We start from the raw sequence: 15154 nt of genomic DNA on the forward strand, positions 1-15154 counted from the left end.
AAAATTTGCTTACTTTATCATTTTTACATTATTTCTATTACAATGGATTTTATATTGTACTTACACTTCAGTGTATTGTACATAGACCAATATAAACAAGTCATCGTCTGTATGAAATTTCAGATTGTACTGACTTTGCTAGTGCTTTTTATGCAGCCTGTTGTAAAACAAGGCAAATATCTAGAGGAGTTGATGTACCCTCTGGAAGACCTCTGTGTACCCCCAAGGGTACACGTACCCCTGATTGAGAACCACTAACCTAACTGACTTCAGATGCTTTTTAACTGGCCTCCTATATTCATATTATAACTGCTTTATTTTACAACAAACATAATGAGATTCACTGATATGAATTTAGGGGTAGGGGGTTCATAAGTGTCCGGAAGGGTGTGTTATTAACCATGCACACTGCTGGTTTTTCAGTACTTTATAAGTGTACTGTTTTGCTTACAGATTTTAAAACGCAGCAAACCGCCAATGATGCTCGGGCAAGCCAAAAATGTATCTAGTTGGCACCAAAGAGACCCAACTGATTAGACCAAAAGGCAAGCGATGTTTCAGAATGAGTAGTCTGGACTTTGAAAAAGAGTCATAATGAACCATGTCAATGCACAGTCCCTTTTGCTCTGTTGTGCAGGCCAGCTGTAACATTCGAGCAGAAGAATGGTCTCCCAACTGATCTATGCCAGAAAGCTGGCGTGGGGGAGGTTTTTCAGAAGGAAGCTATTGCAGTGCCTAGCTGAATGAAACAAGTGGGATGCCAGCATAACATTACAGCATGAGGTAACTGCCTCCATCTAGAGATCCAAAAAGGAGGGGTGAGGGGGGAAGGGAGAGGAGAGGAAAGAAGTGGAATTCATCTCTCCAATGGTGTTAACAAAAACAGACTGATTTCCAAAACCACCTCATGACTGAGAAAAACCATGACACAAACTGTGAACCAGTTGGACCAAATCTTACCTAGCAAAAGGCACTGCTGATACCCAGTCAATCTGTGAGAGTAAAGGATGCATCAGATATAGGTATTTTAACAAACTGATATTATAAAACATCCATGATCACTTAGCAATTTATGTTTGCTACTGTGCTGTACACCCGTGGTCCCTAGGAAACTCTTAGAGAATCTTCCTACTCCAAAATCACATTCCTCCTACCACTTGTGCTTACAGGAGAACCTGTTTGCAGTAGAGTGCCTATGCCACAGAGGTTTTGATTCCAGACAGCAGTGGTATTGCCACACACTAGTCACATTATATACCTTTTCAGTCAAGAAGCAAATTTTACATTCCACTTAACAAAACAGGACAGAATCCATCAATTTTTGGAGGGGATCTGTTGGAGTTCTGCAATTGGAATTCTAATAAAGAGGAAAGATGCCATTTCAGTGAGCCCTGATATTACTTCCATTTTATTTGGCCTTCTAGGACTCTACTTTGCTCGAACAAGTGGACACAAATAATGGTAAATGTATAGTGTGTGGTTTTTTTTTTTTTTTTAATTCCTTGTTGTCAGGAAACTGAAAGTCCAGTTCTTGGATGGGACATTAGTTTTGCAACCTGTCAAATGTGATTTTACAACTAGAATGCTCCTAGCTTAGAAATGTATCCTGTCCAAGGGATGAGAGACTATTGAGATGCAGCAGATTAGAGAGTACACATAAATACAGGCTTTAAAAAGGTACATAAAGTAAAGTGAAGACTCAGTTCAAGACAGTGACCGTGATGGACACAATAGAATAGACAGCAATTCTGGCTTTGGGAACCACGCAAAAGGCTTTAACCTGGACACACTGAGCATTGTACACCATCCTTGAAGGAGGACAATTTAGTCACGACTCCAATAACAGAGCTGCAGATGGAGGAAGTCCTGAACTCCCTAATCCTGAGACAAAGACATACCACTTGCAACTTTGTTTGTGATCTGCGTTTATCTCACATAAACCTGGAGCATCAAGGAAAAATAGGCTTAGACTTATACACAACTTTTTCTCCCCAAAGGATCACAAAGCTCTTTCACTCTCTGCCTCACAAAGACCTTTACTCACCACTGAAATGGAAAGTAAAAACCACCCAGTAGCTCACCGCAAAAGTTTAGGACAGTACATGAAACATCCGCCCGGAACTGCAGTGTGAATTTAGGCAGGCAGAATGCTAGTCACCCAAACTGTAATCGGATTGTGTCACAGAGTTGAAGGCCAGCAGGGACCACCTGCTCATCCATTCTGACCTCCTATATCTCACAGGCCGCTAATACCTACTGCACATTAAGCCCAACCACGGAAAGTAGACCAATGTATGACAGCCCACAAGAGGCTAGACTATGATGTGCCACAGACAGAATAGGAGGGACGGAGGTGCACCTGTGCCTGACTGCCCTGCAATGGCAGGGAAATGATTAAGTGAGATATACCCAGATAATCTTTGCAAGTGACCTGCACCCACACACACTGCTGAGGAAGGTGACCCCCGCCCCCAAGGTCACAGCTAAGCTAGCCTGGAGGAAAAACTCCTTCCTGACCCCACATATGGCAATGAGTTAGACTCTGAGTATGTGAGCAAGAACCAGCCAGGCAAGCATCAGAGAGGGAGGGCTCAGTGCCACCTCAGAGCCCTGGCCCATTTTGTCCAATGTCCCTTCACCAGCTGTGGTCATGACGCTTCAAAGAAAGGAGAAACAAAACAAAACAAACCCAGAATACACTGAGTGCATATGTCCGTGTGTGTGGGTGGGGGAGGGAAGATTTCTTCCTGACCCCTGCAGGTGGCTGGCTGTAACCCTGAAGCATATACTTTTAGTAAGGTTGCCAACCCTCCAGGTTTAATTCCTGGAGACTCCAGGCCAAAGATTAATCTTTAATTAAAGATTATGTCATGTGATGAAATCTCCAGGACTACATCCAATCAAAATCGGCAGCCCTAGCTTTTAGGAACAAATGAGAGGAGGAGGGATAACTCAGTGGTTTGAGCCTGCTAAACCCAGGGTTGGGAGTTCAATCCTTGCGGGGGCCATTTAGGGATTTGGGGACTCGTCCTGCTTTGAGCAGGGGGTTGGACTAGATGACCTCCTGAGGTCCCTTCTAACCTTGATGTTCTATGACAAAAACCAAAAATGAGCCTTAGGGCCGCTGAGCCCTGCTCAAGGGCCGCTACCATCACAAGCGACCCCATCATACAATCTGTCACTGTGGCAAACACCCCTAACCCTTGCGGAGAGAGCCAGGTGTTTTCCAACACTGTGGTCAGTAAAGCCAGAATTTTCAAAAGAATTCTGTACCCACAATCAGGGCCAGATTTTCAAAAGAGCTCAGCTCCCATTTAGGCACCAAAACATTGGTCAGATTTTCAGAAATGGGAGCCAAGCTTGGTCCTTCTCTTCCCAGACTAGTAGAGACTCTGTGAAGGCAATGTGCTCGCTCTGTAGAGGGAGACCAATGTTACATCACCCAGGAGCAGCCCCCTCTTGCAAACTCATTGTCATGATACAGAGCACTTGAAAGCAGCGGCCGTGGGGGGAAATGGAAAGGATACTAGAAAGGCCTGCCAAGAAACTAAGACCTACAGGCAAGTCTCAACTCTTTGATCCTTCCAATGCCAAAAGAGGAAATTTAGTTGCCTGCCCATAGAGTTTTAGCAATAATGAGACAGTACTCTTGTAAAGATGCAAGAGTGAAGTAGAAAGAGTTCAGATTTCATGAGATTAATTTATACCCACAAGACAGTGCTGTGATCTTCTGGTATTTGAGAAGAGATGGGATGGAGTGAAGATCTTTTGTATGGTTTGGCACAAGATCGCTTGTGACATTCCTTCTCCGCCTACTTGGAGATACCATGAATATCTCACATTTGGCTGCATCATCTGGATTAAGGGTGCTCTCAATCAAAATGGAGATAAAGAAGGACTATCACCAATGAGTGGGATGACAACTGTCCTGAAGAGCAGATTCTACTCTCCAAGTTAGTCGACAGCCACACACCTTCAGTTAGTCCGTCCCAAGAGGCAAATCTCTACAGCATGGCAGGCATGAAAAGCTTCTGGAATAAAATAACTTTTGAGAAAGGCAAAGGTCTCAAATGGGTAACAGAACGCAAGGGGATTTGAGGGTGCTTCAAATACCTGTATACTCGAAAGCAAAAGAGTTTAGAGAGTAGATGGGTTTTCCTAACCTTCTAAGATCTGGGGTTTGGAATCTGCACTTGTCTTGCGCCAAACAATGCGAGCACAACTGCCTGCCAACCCCATAATGCCCCTTTGCTGGTAACTGCAATTGGGATCATCTGTTTTCAAAGGCAAATGAAAGAAATCCCAGACTCAGCAGGTAAAGGAGGAAGAGCTCCCAATAAATATTGTGTTTGATAACGTAAAGGGTGCTTGCGCTTTTTAAGTCTGAATGGATATTTTGTTCCCAACTTGGCATCTTAAGCAAAACAGCTTCCTTTATTTGCTCTCTCTTCACCTCCATCCCAAACAATCCCCTTTAAGAAAAGTTCACAATCTGTTCCTCTGGTAAGCCAGTCTATGCTAGACAGAGTGGGCAGGAAAATATTGTTTTAAGATAAAAATTTCCTCAGGCTTCTCAAGTGGATAGTGCCACTACATGGAGGATTCCCTCAAACCTGTTTATTGGTAAGAAAAGTTAATGCTTTTTTCCCCCCAAGACATTTGATCACCTGTACTCCTAAAAGAAGAAAATAATTGAATCCTTTAAAAACAAGGGAATGGGTGAGTACAATGGGACGTCTCTTCTCTAACAGACTGGCTGTACTGTTTCAGGGTGTGAATACTGTAGAAGTTCAAGATTGCTTTCTCAATGAACTTTACAGAGGACAAACAGTTCACGAATGAGGTTGGGGATAATGAGATCTAGGACAGTGCTGAGTCACAACACAATCCTGTCCTTCCCCCAAATGGCATTAGCCTCCTCTCGCAAACTGAGGAGAATGATCTACATGGGAATTCAGATTATTCCAAAGGGACAGACCTCTCCGCTCCCCACTGTGGCAATCTAGTACCTTCCATCCAAAGATGTCCCAGTGCTTTACAGTGAATGAACCTCACAATACCCCAGTGAGATAAGCATGATCATCCTTATTTTACAAAAAGGGAAGACAAAGAGAAGCCTAAGGCCTCATCTTCAAAGATGTTCAGTCCTTGCACCTTCCTTACTGTTGCCGAGTGTTTCTGGTGCTCAGCACTTCTGAAATCAGTTCCTAGGATACTTGCCCAGCGCTACACAGCAAGAACGTGCAATCAGGAACCAAACCCAGACTCCACTCCCAATCTGTGCTTTAATCACTAGATCATGATCCCTTCCTATTTTGTTTTAGAACTGAGCTAGGAGATAGCAGCATCATAAACGTAGCATACTAGAATGGATACTAATGGAATGGTTAGTATGGCCTGGGCCCATCAGTAAGGACATGAACCAAGCAGTACAGCATCAATGACTACATTTGACCCAGGACATGGACGGCTGTTAGTCAGCCTGCTGCAAGCCATCCAAAGCAGTAAGACTGAAGGTGATGACAATCGGCAAGGAGGTGTATCCTTTATAGCAGTCTGCTACTATCAAAAGCTTTCAATGGAAGGGAGCCAACTATTAAAACAACATCCTTTCTTCTGAATTACAGGAAACAAATTAGATTTGACCTAGTATCACTCTGCTCCAAAAGAGTGAATTGCAATTTTTTTTTTTTGAGAAACGCAGCGGGTTTACTTAGCTTTAACCAGAGGTGAAAGTAAGCCGGTATGGCGTATCAGCAAGAGCTGGTACACAGCTGACCGTAGCGGCAGGGGGCAGCTTCCCTAGGCAGGCGATTTAAAGGGCCCAAGGCTCCTGGCAGCTGCCAGAGCCCCGCTGCTGGAGTCCTGGGGTAGCAGTGGCAGCCAGGAGCATCCGGGGCTCCAGCAGCGATTTAAAAGGCCTGGGACTCCACTGTGGTAGTGGCGGCTGGTGCCCTGGGCCCTTTAAATTGCTACCAGAGCCCCACTGCCAGAGTCCCGGGGTAGCAACGGCAGCCCAGGGCTCCGGCGGTGATTCAAAGGGTCCGGGGATTTAAAGGCCTGCCTCTTCCAGTTGAGGCCCGGCTCCTTCCGGTTGAGGCCCGGCCCCCTGCTCAGCACTCCGGCATACCGATAAGTCCTTTAGGTTTCTTTCACCCCTGGCTTTAACCAGCAAGATCATGATCCCTTCTCTCTCTGATAACTTGATATTTTGTAAGTTTCAGGGAAGCCATATCAAAACGTGAAAGAACATTAGCAATACAATTTGCACCATCGGTGCACTCTCAGCATATCCGTGGAGACGAGATGAGAAAAATTCCTTGCAGTAACTTACAGCTAGTACTAAACAGTAGGCAGGAGGAATTCAACAACACGGTTCTGCTTTGGTGGTGAAAAAAATCATGTCAAACAACATTGCAGGTGAAACTATTCAGACTTCGTTTACTGAGAGATAATCACCAGCCTTCAGTGAGGCAGATGCTGAGTGGAAACTGAATCAGTGGTTTGAGCATTGGCCTGCTAAACCCAGGGTTGTGAGTTCAATCCTTGAAGGGGCCATTTAGGGATCTGGGCCAAAAATTGGGGATTGGTCCTGCTTTGAGCAGGGGGTTGTTGGACTAGATGACCTCCTGAGGTCCCTTCCAACCCTGATATTCTATGATTAAATTAGTCTTCTTCTCTATGAAGGTGTTCAAAACCTTGTGGGATTAGTCCTTACAGCTCCTAACCATGGAGTCTTTGAAATACAGAACACAGACTATCTCAAACTTGAGATGAAACTTTCTACTCTTTGGCTTTTATCTTATATATATAAAAAAGAAGCAAGAATCTCCAGCTTCTAACATCTTACTGAAGTGTAATATTATGTAACTGAAACTAACAAGCATGAAATATAAATTTAGGGATAAGGAGGGGGAAAAAATCCCAGAAAGCTTGGAGAGCAGGGAAAAAGAACACCTATGTCAAAAGGTCCATGGGCTTTTTTCTTCAGCATTGTATCAAACCCCTTCCATGCTGTCTACAGAGTTAACTGCTAGCTCTTTTCTTTTGTAGGGTTTTGGTTTTTTCTTTTTTTTTAAAAAAAATTAAAGTAAATACAAAGATTCTGTTTAAAAAGGCAGGAATCACATTTTTCACATGACAACTTCTGTCATAAGAGATGTACCAGAAACTATTTCTTTCATCTTCCCTACACCAGTCTAGACAGTAGGTTAACTAACTCCTAAAAAGCAGTGTAAAGTAACCTTAAGCTTCCTTATTTCTGATCACTCACTTAGGCAGGTCAGAAAAGCTCTCAGAATCTGTTTTACTGTTCAAAGCCCAAATGAGTAAAAACAGTTTCAGCATTTACCGACCAATAGTATGGTAAAAACAGACAACTAAGAGAGGATCTGAAATCTACAGTTAACTGGAGGGTGCAAATAATAAACAGAGAAATTATTTAGGATGGTAAAGGGGGTAAAACTAGGACTAATAGGCACAAATTAAGAAAGGAAAACGGAGTCCAAATATCAGGAAAAATTTCCTGGCAGCAAGAAAGATATATTAGGGTGTGGAACAGCCACCCAAGCAGATCTCTAAGATATTTAAAACTAGCCTGGACAAACCACTGGGAAATTCTTAGATGCACAGAATTTAAGTTGAGATGGGACCAGTAGATCATCTAATCCAGGGGTTCTCAAACTTCATAGCACCGTGACTCCCTTCTGACAACAAAAATTACTACACGACCCCAGAAAGTGGGGGACTGAAGCCTGAGCAAAGCCCAAGGCCCAGCCCAGGCCGGGGGCCTGTAACCTAGCCCAGCCCCAGCAACTCTAAGCCAGCCCTGGCGACCCCATTAAAATTGGATCGCGACCCACTTTGGGGTCCCGACCCACAGTTTGAGAATTGCTGAATCTGATCTCCTGTATATCAGAAGCCATTAAATTTCACCCAGTTACTCTATATTGAGCACAACAACTTGTTCGGCTAAACCATAACTTCCAGAAAGGCACCCAGTCTTGATCTGAAGAGACCAAGAAATGGAGAAATATACTGCAGCAAACAGCTCTGCTCTGGCATGTTTTAGGCCAGGTCTTCACTACAAATTTTTGCTGGCATAGACATGTTGTCAGGGGTATGATGAGGCGTGATTTGTGACCGACGCAGCTGTGCCAGCAAAAGCCCCTAATGCAAATGCACTTGCACCAGCAAAACTGCTCTTTTGCAGACGTCACTTATTTCACTGACAGGGTTGGAAGACACTATGCCAGCAAAAGTGCAGTTTTGCTGGTGTCAGCCGTGCACACACTAGAAGTGCTTTGCTAGCATAGCGCACCAGTATGTCTATATTGGCAAAGCGCTCCTACTGTAGACCTGGCCTTCGGATGTCTTTTCTTCCATATCTATGAACAACAGGATCCTGCAGCACACAGGGCTCTCCAGTGTTCTGACGCTCTCTTTTTAATAAGAGTCACAGCTCGTGCAGCTTTCACACCATCAGGGAAGCCTGACTGGGTGGCATGGTTGTTCCGTTTTCCTCTAGTGGAACATTCCACTATGGAGAGAGGGGAGCAAGAGAGCCCAAAATACATGTGGAATATTAACCAAGGTCTTTATAAACAAAAGTCTGGAAAATAAACATACATTCATCCAAATTATGGGGTTAGAATTCAATCAAGGAATTCTCATGGGGTATGTAGTCATCAGAATTCTGGTTGCATAGCCTTGTATTTTTAACAGAGTGAAACACATTTGTGTTAAGGAAGTTCCTGGAATTTTCTATTTATCATCCATGCTCTTACCCCAGGATGTATGTGAGGCATAGATCTTTCAGCAGGCCCTCAACAGAATTTCACCCAGTGCGCTGTTTTTAACGGTACACAATACACAGATCTGCTTCCTCACAATTTGCTTCCAGTCCCCTCCTCAACATTCCTTGCCCATTCGAGCTCCCTGCTGGCTCCTGCTACTGTGTTCCCACTGCCAAATATGAAAATCCCCACTGGCTCCTGGATGGCTGAATGGCAGCAGTAGCATAGGTCTGTCCTGGCTCAACACCTTAATTTCGTAACAGAGATGTGGCCTCACAAGAGTGAATTTCAAGATCCTTTCAGCATTAGTTGCAGTGTGTTTAACTTTGTAATGCATGTATTCGTCTATTAGAATGCATGTCTTCAAAGGTACTTCTTATGTAGGGTTGGAAGGATTAAAATTTTTATTGGTAAGTATTTTTATGGTAAATGTTGATTTGATTTGACTGTACACACATTGATGAAAAAATATTTCCATCGATAATAGAAATTTATAGATGGGTGAATTAAGAAAGCTGCTGCCTGAGAACTTACAAAAGTACTTATCCGTAATTCAAGCTCTAGTATGTTTTGACACGAAGTTGATACTTCGTGTTTTATTGGTTATACAGCTTTAACTTTTTGAATTGTAACAGCTACTTCATTAAATAAATTGTCTGACATGCCCCAAATTTCCTGCAACTGAAAATTTAGATCAACCAAAAAATACTTAAAACTCATAATTTTGTACAACTGTGAAAATTTAAATACCGTATATACTTGTTCATAAGCTGAATATTTTTGGTAAAAATGTGACGCATCAAAGAGCGGGGGTTGGCTTACAAAGGGGTCTACTCCGAAATCTGATGGATTTTAAAAACTCTATGAAATCATTGAATTGAATATCTAATACACTGTCGTTTTGTTTACTTTGAGCATCTGCAGGCATGGAGCCCCTCAATTCCCTGTGCCCGCGGTTCGCCATTCTCAGCCAATGGGAGCTGCGGGAAGTGGCTTTGCACAAGAACTGAAACAACTTTACTTACTTTAGCGAGTGGCACCATGGCCCCGTGTGCCAGGCTGCAAAGCCACCGACTCAAGTAAGTGAAGTGCTTTCAGTCTGTGTGCAAACCTGCATTGGTAATAAAGCAAAACAAAAAACTGTTCCCCCCTTGCCTCCACAAATTTGGGCTGTAGTCTTGTGCCTACTTTACCTATACTGTACATTAATCCAGCCCTGGCCTCTCCAACACTGAATGTGTGAAATCACACTACACAGTGTCTTTCTCTGCAATACTACAGCATTCATGGCTTGTCCACGCTTGAAATCCTACAGTGGCACACACAGCTGCCGCAGCACTTCAGCATTCTCCCATCAGTATAAGTAATCTAGCTCACCAAAAAGCAGTAGCTAGGTTGACAGAAGAATTTTTCCATCCATCTAGTGCTGTCTATCCCAGGGGTTAGAGTGGCTTAACTTCATTGCTCGGGGGTGTTGATTTTTCACACCCCTGAGTGACGTAGCTGGACTGACTTAACTTTTTAGTACTTTAGGCAAGCTTTACTTTAGGCCAGGCCAGGAATCAAGTGTTGCCAACTCTCAGGATTTTATCACTAGTCTCAGTATTTGGCATGAGACGTTAATCTCAGTTTTCACATAAAGAAAGTTTCTAATCCTTGTGGCTGTAGAGAATAGCTTAAAAACATGAACCGTAGAGGCTCAAAAATGACAAGGTATGTATAAAGAACTCAAAATATATTGTTCTTAAAAATCTCATGATTTTTAAGTCAATGTCATGATGTTTTGGGGCCAGATTAATGATTTTTGAATGACTGAGGTTAGTAGTGCTGATACTGCTTTCTTTTGAATGGTGCAAATACCCTCTTCATTTCAGCCAGGCTTTGCTACATATTAAGGCCGGTGGAAATAGAATGTGGTGTCCATAAAAGCTGTTGCACATGAAGAATGTTTTCGGTGCAGATCTGGGAGTCAAGAGGGTCTTTACAGCTTAAAGTGTATTTTTGTACCAAAACTAATATGTGCTGGGTAACAAGCAGATGTGTAATAAATTTCAGAATGATATATTTTTATATGGTTTATAAAATAAACCAACAAAATAAACATGAATTACAGCTGACGTGACACCCATAAACATATCTGCACACCACGCAGTGAGTTACTTTGGTAGGTTTAAATTCAAATCTTGTGTGTTATTCTTGTGTTTCGTTTTATTACTTATTTTAAAGTGTACATATGCTACCACCAGAAAGGTTCACAAATTAGGGCAAAACACTATTAGTCAAGTGATGCTAAAGCATGGAAGAAATTCCTTTTTAAAAGCCAAAAATCTAGATCTCACTGTTTTCATTGAAAAGTTAAACTTAATTTTCCTATTATCTACAAGACATCCCCTCAATTGTGAAGGGATCTGGTTTTACAGCGATACTGCCGTAAATTATACACAACATATTATTTTATTTATTGTCAGTAGCCCTTTTTATTCCTCAAACTCAGTGGACATGAACAACAGTAATTTGGGCCAGGATAAAAACAAAAACAAACTACACCACAAACAGACCCAAAACATTAACTGTGCTGCAGCTAAGATACTCTGCAAGACCATCCAAGAACAGGGGGAGTAAAAAGTGAAGTCATGATACATGCAAATACTGTGATGTCATTTCTGGCCTTAAAATCAACATTCTGTACAGGGACAAGCAGATCCAGGCCTGGTCAACAGCAATCAGATACTTTGGGGATTCAGAAAAGAAAAGAAAAAGAAAAAAGGATACCTTTTTTACACTCAAGTGCTGTCTTCTCTTATAAAGTTTCACCAGCAAAAAGAACAGATGTGATGGTACTAACATCTAGTACTAGGGCCAGCATATTAATTTTATACATGCTGATTAGAGATCACATATTTATCATAACTTGGAGAAGAGGACTTCTGGAACTTGAGAGGAATTATTTATCCAAGAATGAGCTACTTTCAAACACTTTCAACTGGCAACCTATCTGGAGAAAACCTGAAAGAGTTTCTGCTCTTTATGTGGAGGAGCAGGTGGGAACCTAGCTTTAATTTTAGGCATGAGTTGTCATATTGACATCAATTGGACTATTAACATGCTCAAATTAAGCATGTGCTTAAGTGCTTCCCTAGATTGGGACCATAAGGGGCACAGAGAGGAGATGACAAGTGAAATCTTCCACCCATATATGGTAGAGGTTTTGGAAAGAATGAATAGGTTAAAGGTGTAGAATGAGAATAAAGGCTGGTGCTAAAACTTTAAAAGGTTTCTTAGCATTTAAATTTTCAACTATCATACTGTGCAGTACATTGCTTTCTTTGATGGGGAAATTAATACATAAAGTTATGAATTTAAGTGGTTTTACAAGGTTGTTAGTGCCTCATACCTGAGACTGACCACATGCTTAACCCATAGCACTGAGAGTAACAAATAAAGGCAGAGCATTAACAAGGAAGAGGCAAACTACTTGTATGTAAACCAAAAAATGAAACAGAGATCAGAGATTTCAGAGTAACAGCCATGCTAGTCTGTATTCGCAAAAAGAAAAGGAGTACTTGTGGCACCTTAGAGACTAACCAATTTATTTGATGCATCTAATGAAGTGAGCTGTAGCTCACGAAAGTTTATGCTCAAATAAATTGGTTAGTCTCTAAGGTGCCACAAGTACTCCTTTTCCTTTTTAGAGATCAGAGAGTGCTTACACAACCAGAATATTTCTTTTTAAAAAGGGAGTTCAGGTAGTTGTCATTTTTAATGTGTTACGCCCTGATTCAGGAAATTAGTTGAGGCTTCATGTTCTTGAAGTTAAGCACATGCTGAAGTATCTTCCTGAACTGCGGCCCTGATATCTGCACAGTCAAATGGCAGCTGGGGGAAGAAATCACACTATGGTTGCTTGTATTCTCATATTTAAAACAAACAAAAAAACCAAGTAGTATTCCACTGGTGACCAAGCACTTATGAGGGCTTCATAACTCCCTGGTGTTGTTAAATATGCCATTTTACAAGATATATATTCTTGTTGGTAGTCATCTGATGCTTTGTGGCATTGCTGCCTTGGGACAGAAATGTAATGAGATGATGAAACACAGAGATCATCTAAATGTAAAGTTACCTTTTGGTTTAATACCTCCTGCTTAGCTCTCCTTCCCCAGTTCTTTAGTATTTTTCCCCACCCCTTTATACTTCAAATTTTAACAGAAGTTTTGTTTATTTTGTTCTTCTCTTTTGGCAGGCCTCCTGCAAACCTCTACAACTCCCATCGTTTGCAAACAGCATCTGCACTGACAAGATCAGGAACTTTCATTCAAAAAAGTTACCAGAGAAGCCCCATTTAAAAAGCTAACGAAAGCTTATGCTCAAATAAATTTGTTAGTCTCTAAGGTGCCATAAGTACTCCTTTTCTTTTTGCGAATACAGACTAACACGGCTGCTACTCTGAAACCTGTCATTTAAAAAGCTGGCATTGCGGAAGGCTGGATTCCCACAGTAAAAGCAAACAAAAGGCAATCAGGAAACAGTTGAGGGCAGAGACCCCCACATGTCTTTGAAGTCAATCAATCAGGTGGAACTCCTCAGCAAATCACAACTTCACTTCCTGAGAACCAAGTTTTAATCCTATCAACACGGGGGGGGGGGGGGCGCGAGAGAATCGGTCTCTCTTCCTCTCTCCCCCTAGTCTCAGCCAAGACAGAAAAGAACAAAAATCACGGATGTAATGCTTTATAAAAATCAAAAACTCTGCCAGGATTCTGGAAGACTCTTCCCAAAAGTGGTCGGAAGAAGCCAAGAGACAAGTTTAACTAAGATTTCTAAGTTTACTAACGTTGTCTTTGAAAAGCAAGTTGCAACAAAAGAACTGAAAACACCACCACCAGCAACGAGGAATTAACCTCTGATGGGATGGTTTAAAGCACCAGCCACTGAGAGAGACTTTTTTTCTTAAAAGGAGGAAAGATGGATGCACTAAAAAGAGAAGAGCAACTCCGTTTGGAGGATGATCAGTGTCGTGGCAAGTTTTCTGTGGGGGTAGTGTGTTGGGGCGGGGGTGTCAACCTCTACCCACCTCGGGGCCGGGGATAGAAACACTCTAGCTCATGATTGTAACACAATATCTCAGCAGCTGCTTCTCTCTCTCACCTCTTATCTGCAGTTACCAGGAGCTGTTAGAATTTAAAGGGGCTGCGCCCCAGCGCGTCATGGTGCCTGCCACCACGTTAAGGACAAATCGTCACTGGGAAAGAATAACCCCCCCCCATCTCTGCCAACTCAGAGGAGTGGGGCGGCGAGCGGTGCAAACGCTACGCGTTCCAGCAGGAGCCAGGGGACCTGCCCCCCCCCCCCAGTTGGGCACCCAGATCCGCGGATTTATTTGGCTTTAAACCAGAGGGAGCTTTTAAAAGGAAGCAATACCAAAAAAAAAAAAAAAAAAATCTCCCTGCTCGCCTCTACGTAACGCCCTGTCGAAAGCGGACGCCATATTTTGTGTTGCTGATGTCGACAGACACAGGGAAACGTAGACATGTTTTTTTTCCTTCTCCCTCCTCCTCTTCTCTGCCCCATTCACCGAAACTTGCATGGGGGGGGGGGCGGATACGTTTAAACAAAATCAGATCATCCCCCCTCCAGCCTGCAGCTTCTCTCCCTGCTGTAATCCCCCCCCCCTCCTCCTCCTTCCCAGCTGAAGTTCCCTTCGCGAGCCCGTTTCCGAAGGCGCTAGTCGGGGAGGAAAAGTTGGGTCCGAGTGGCTGGCGACCGGCTGCGCCGCGCTGGGCTCAGGCGAGGAGCAGGAGCGCTCGCAAGTGCATGTGGGCAGCGAGGTTCCCGGGTTCGAGGGAGCCCTCGGCACTTCCCCTGGCGGGTCGGGGTTTCTTGCAAGCGGGGGGGGGAAGGGGAAGGAGGGGGGGAGTTTCTTACCTGCGCCCAGGGCTTTAGGCGGCGGCGGCGGCACGAACTTTCCCCCAGTGGAAGGGCTCTGCCTGTCGCCACGCTGGGGAACGTGGGAGCCGGCTGGGGAGCCTGGGCAAAGCCCCCCTCACCGCCACCACCCCCCCCCCCGCAGCACAAACACTGGCAAAAAAATAAAATTAAATTAAAAAAAAAAAATCCTTCGATCAGTGGGGATCTACGCCAAAACCCACATGATCTCTGACGTCAGCATGCGTATTTGCATACGATACCACCGGCGGCTCTTCCACCGGGGTCCCTTTATTTGGGAGAAAGTTAGAAACTGAAATTGACCCAGGCGCCTTTAAGAGACTCATTATAAAAAAAATTCCTCCCCCTCCGCGATCCATCCACGTGTGTCTGTGTGTCGGAGGGGGGGGAGTTCTCTCCCTTTTGGGTAACTT

General features: G+C 43.4%; 1 protein-coding gene across 2 annotated transcripts in view; it reads right to left on the reverse strand.

Annotated features, from left to right (window-relative positions):
* The window catches only part of ZHX2 (zinc fingers and homeoboxes 2), a 113485-nt gene extending 98548 nt beyond the window's left edge, over window positions 1-14937 (reverse strand). For both annotated transcript variants that reach the window (XM_077809845.1, XM_077809844.1), the window contains exon 1: window positions 14721-14937. The gene's annotated coding sequence lies outside the window, so the exon portion shown is untranslated. The remainder of the gene's footprint in view (window positions 1-14720) is intronic.
* Between the last annotated feature and the right edge of the window lie 217 nt (window positions 14938-15154).

Source organism: Eretmochelys imbricata, chromosome 2, assembly GCF_965152235.1.
Source record: "Eretmochelys imbricata isolate rEreImb1 chromosome 2, rEreImb1.hap1, whole genome shotgun sequence".
In the NCBI taxonomy this organism is placed as follows: Eukaryota; Metazoa; Chordata; order Testudines; family Cheloniidae; genus Eretmochelys; species Eretmochelys imbricata.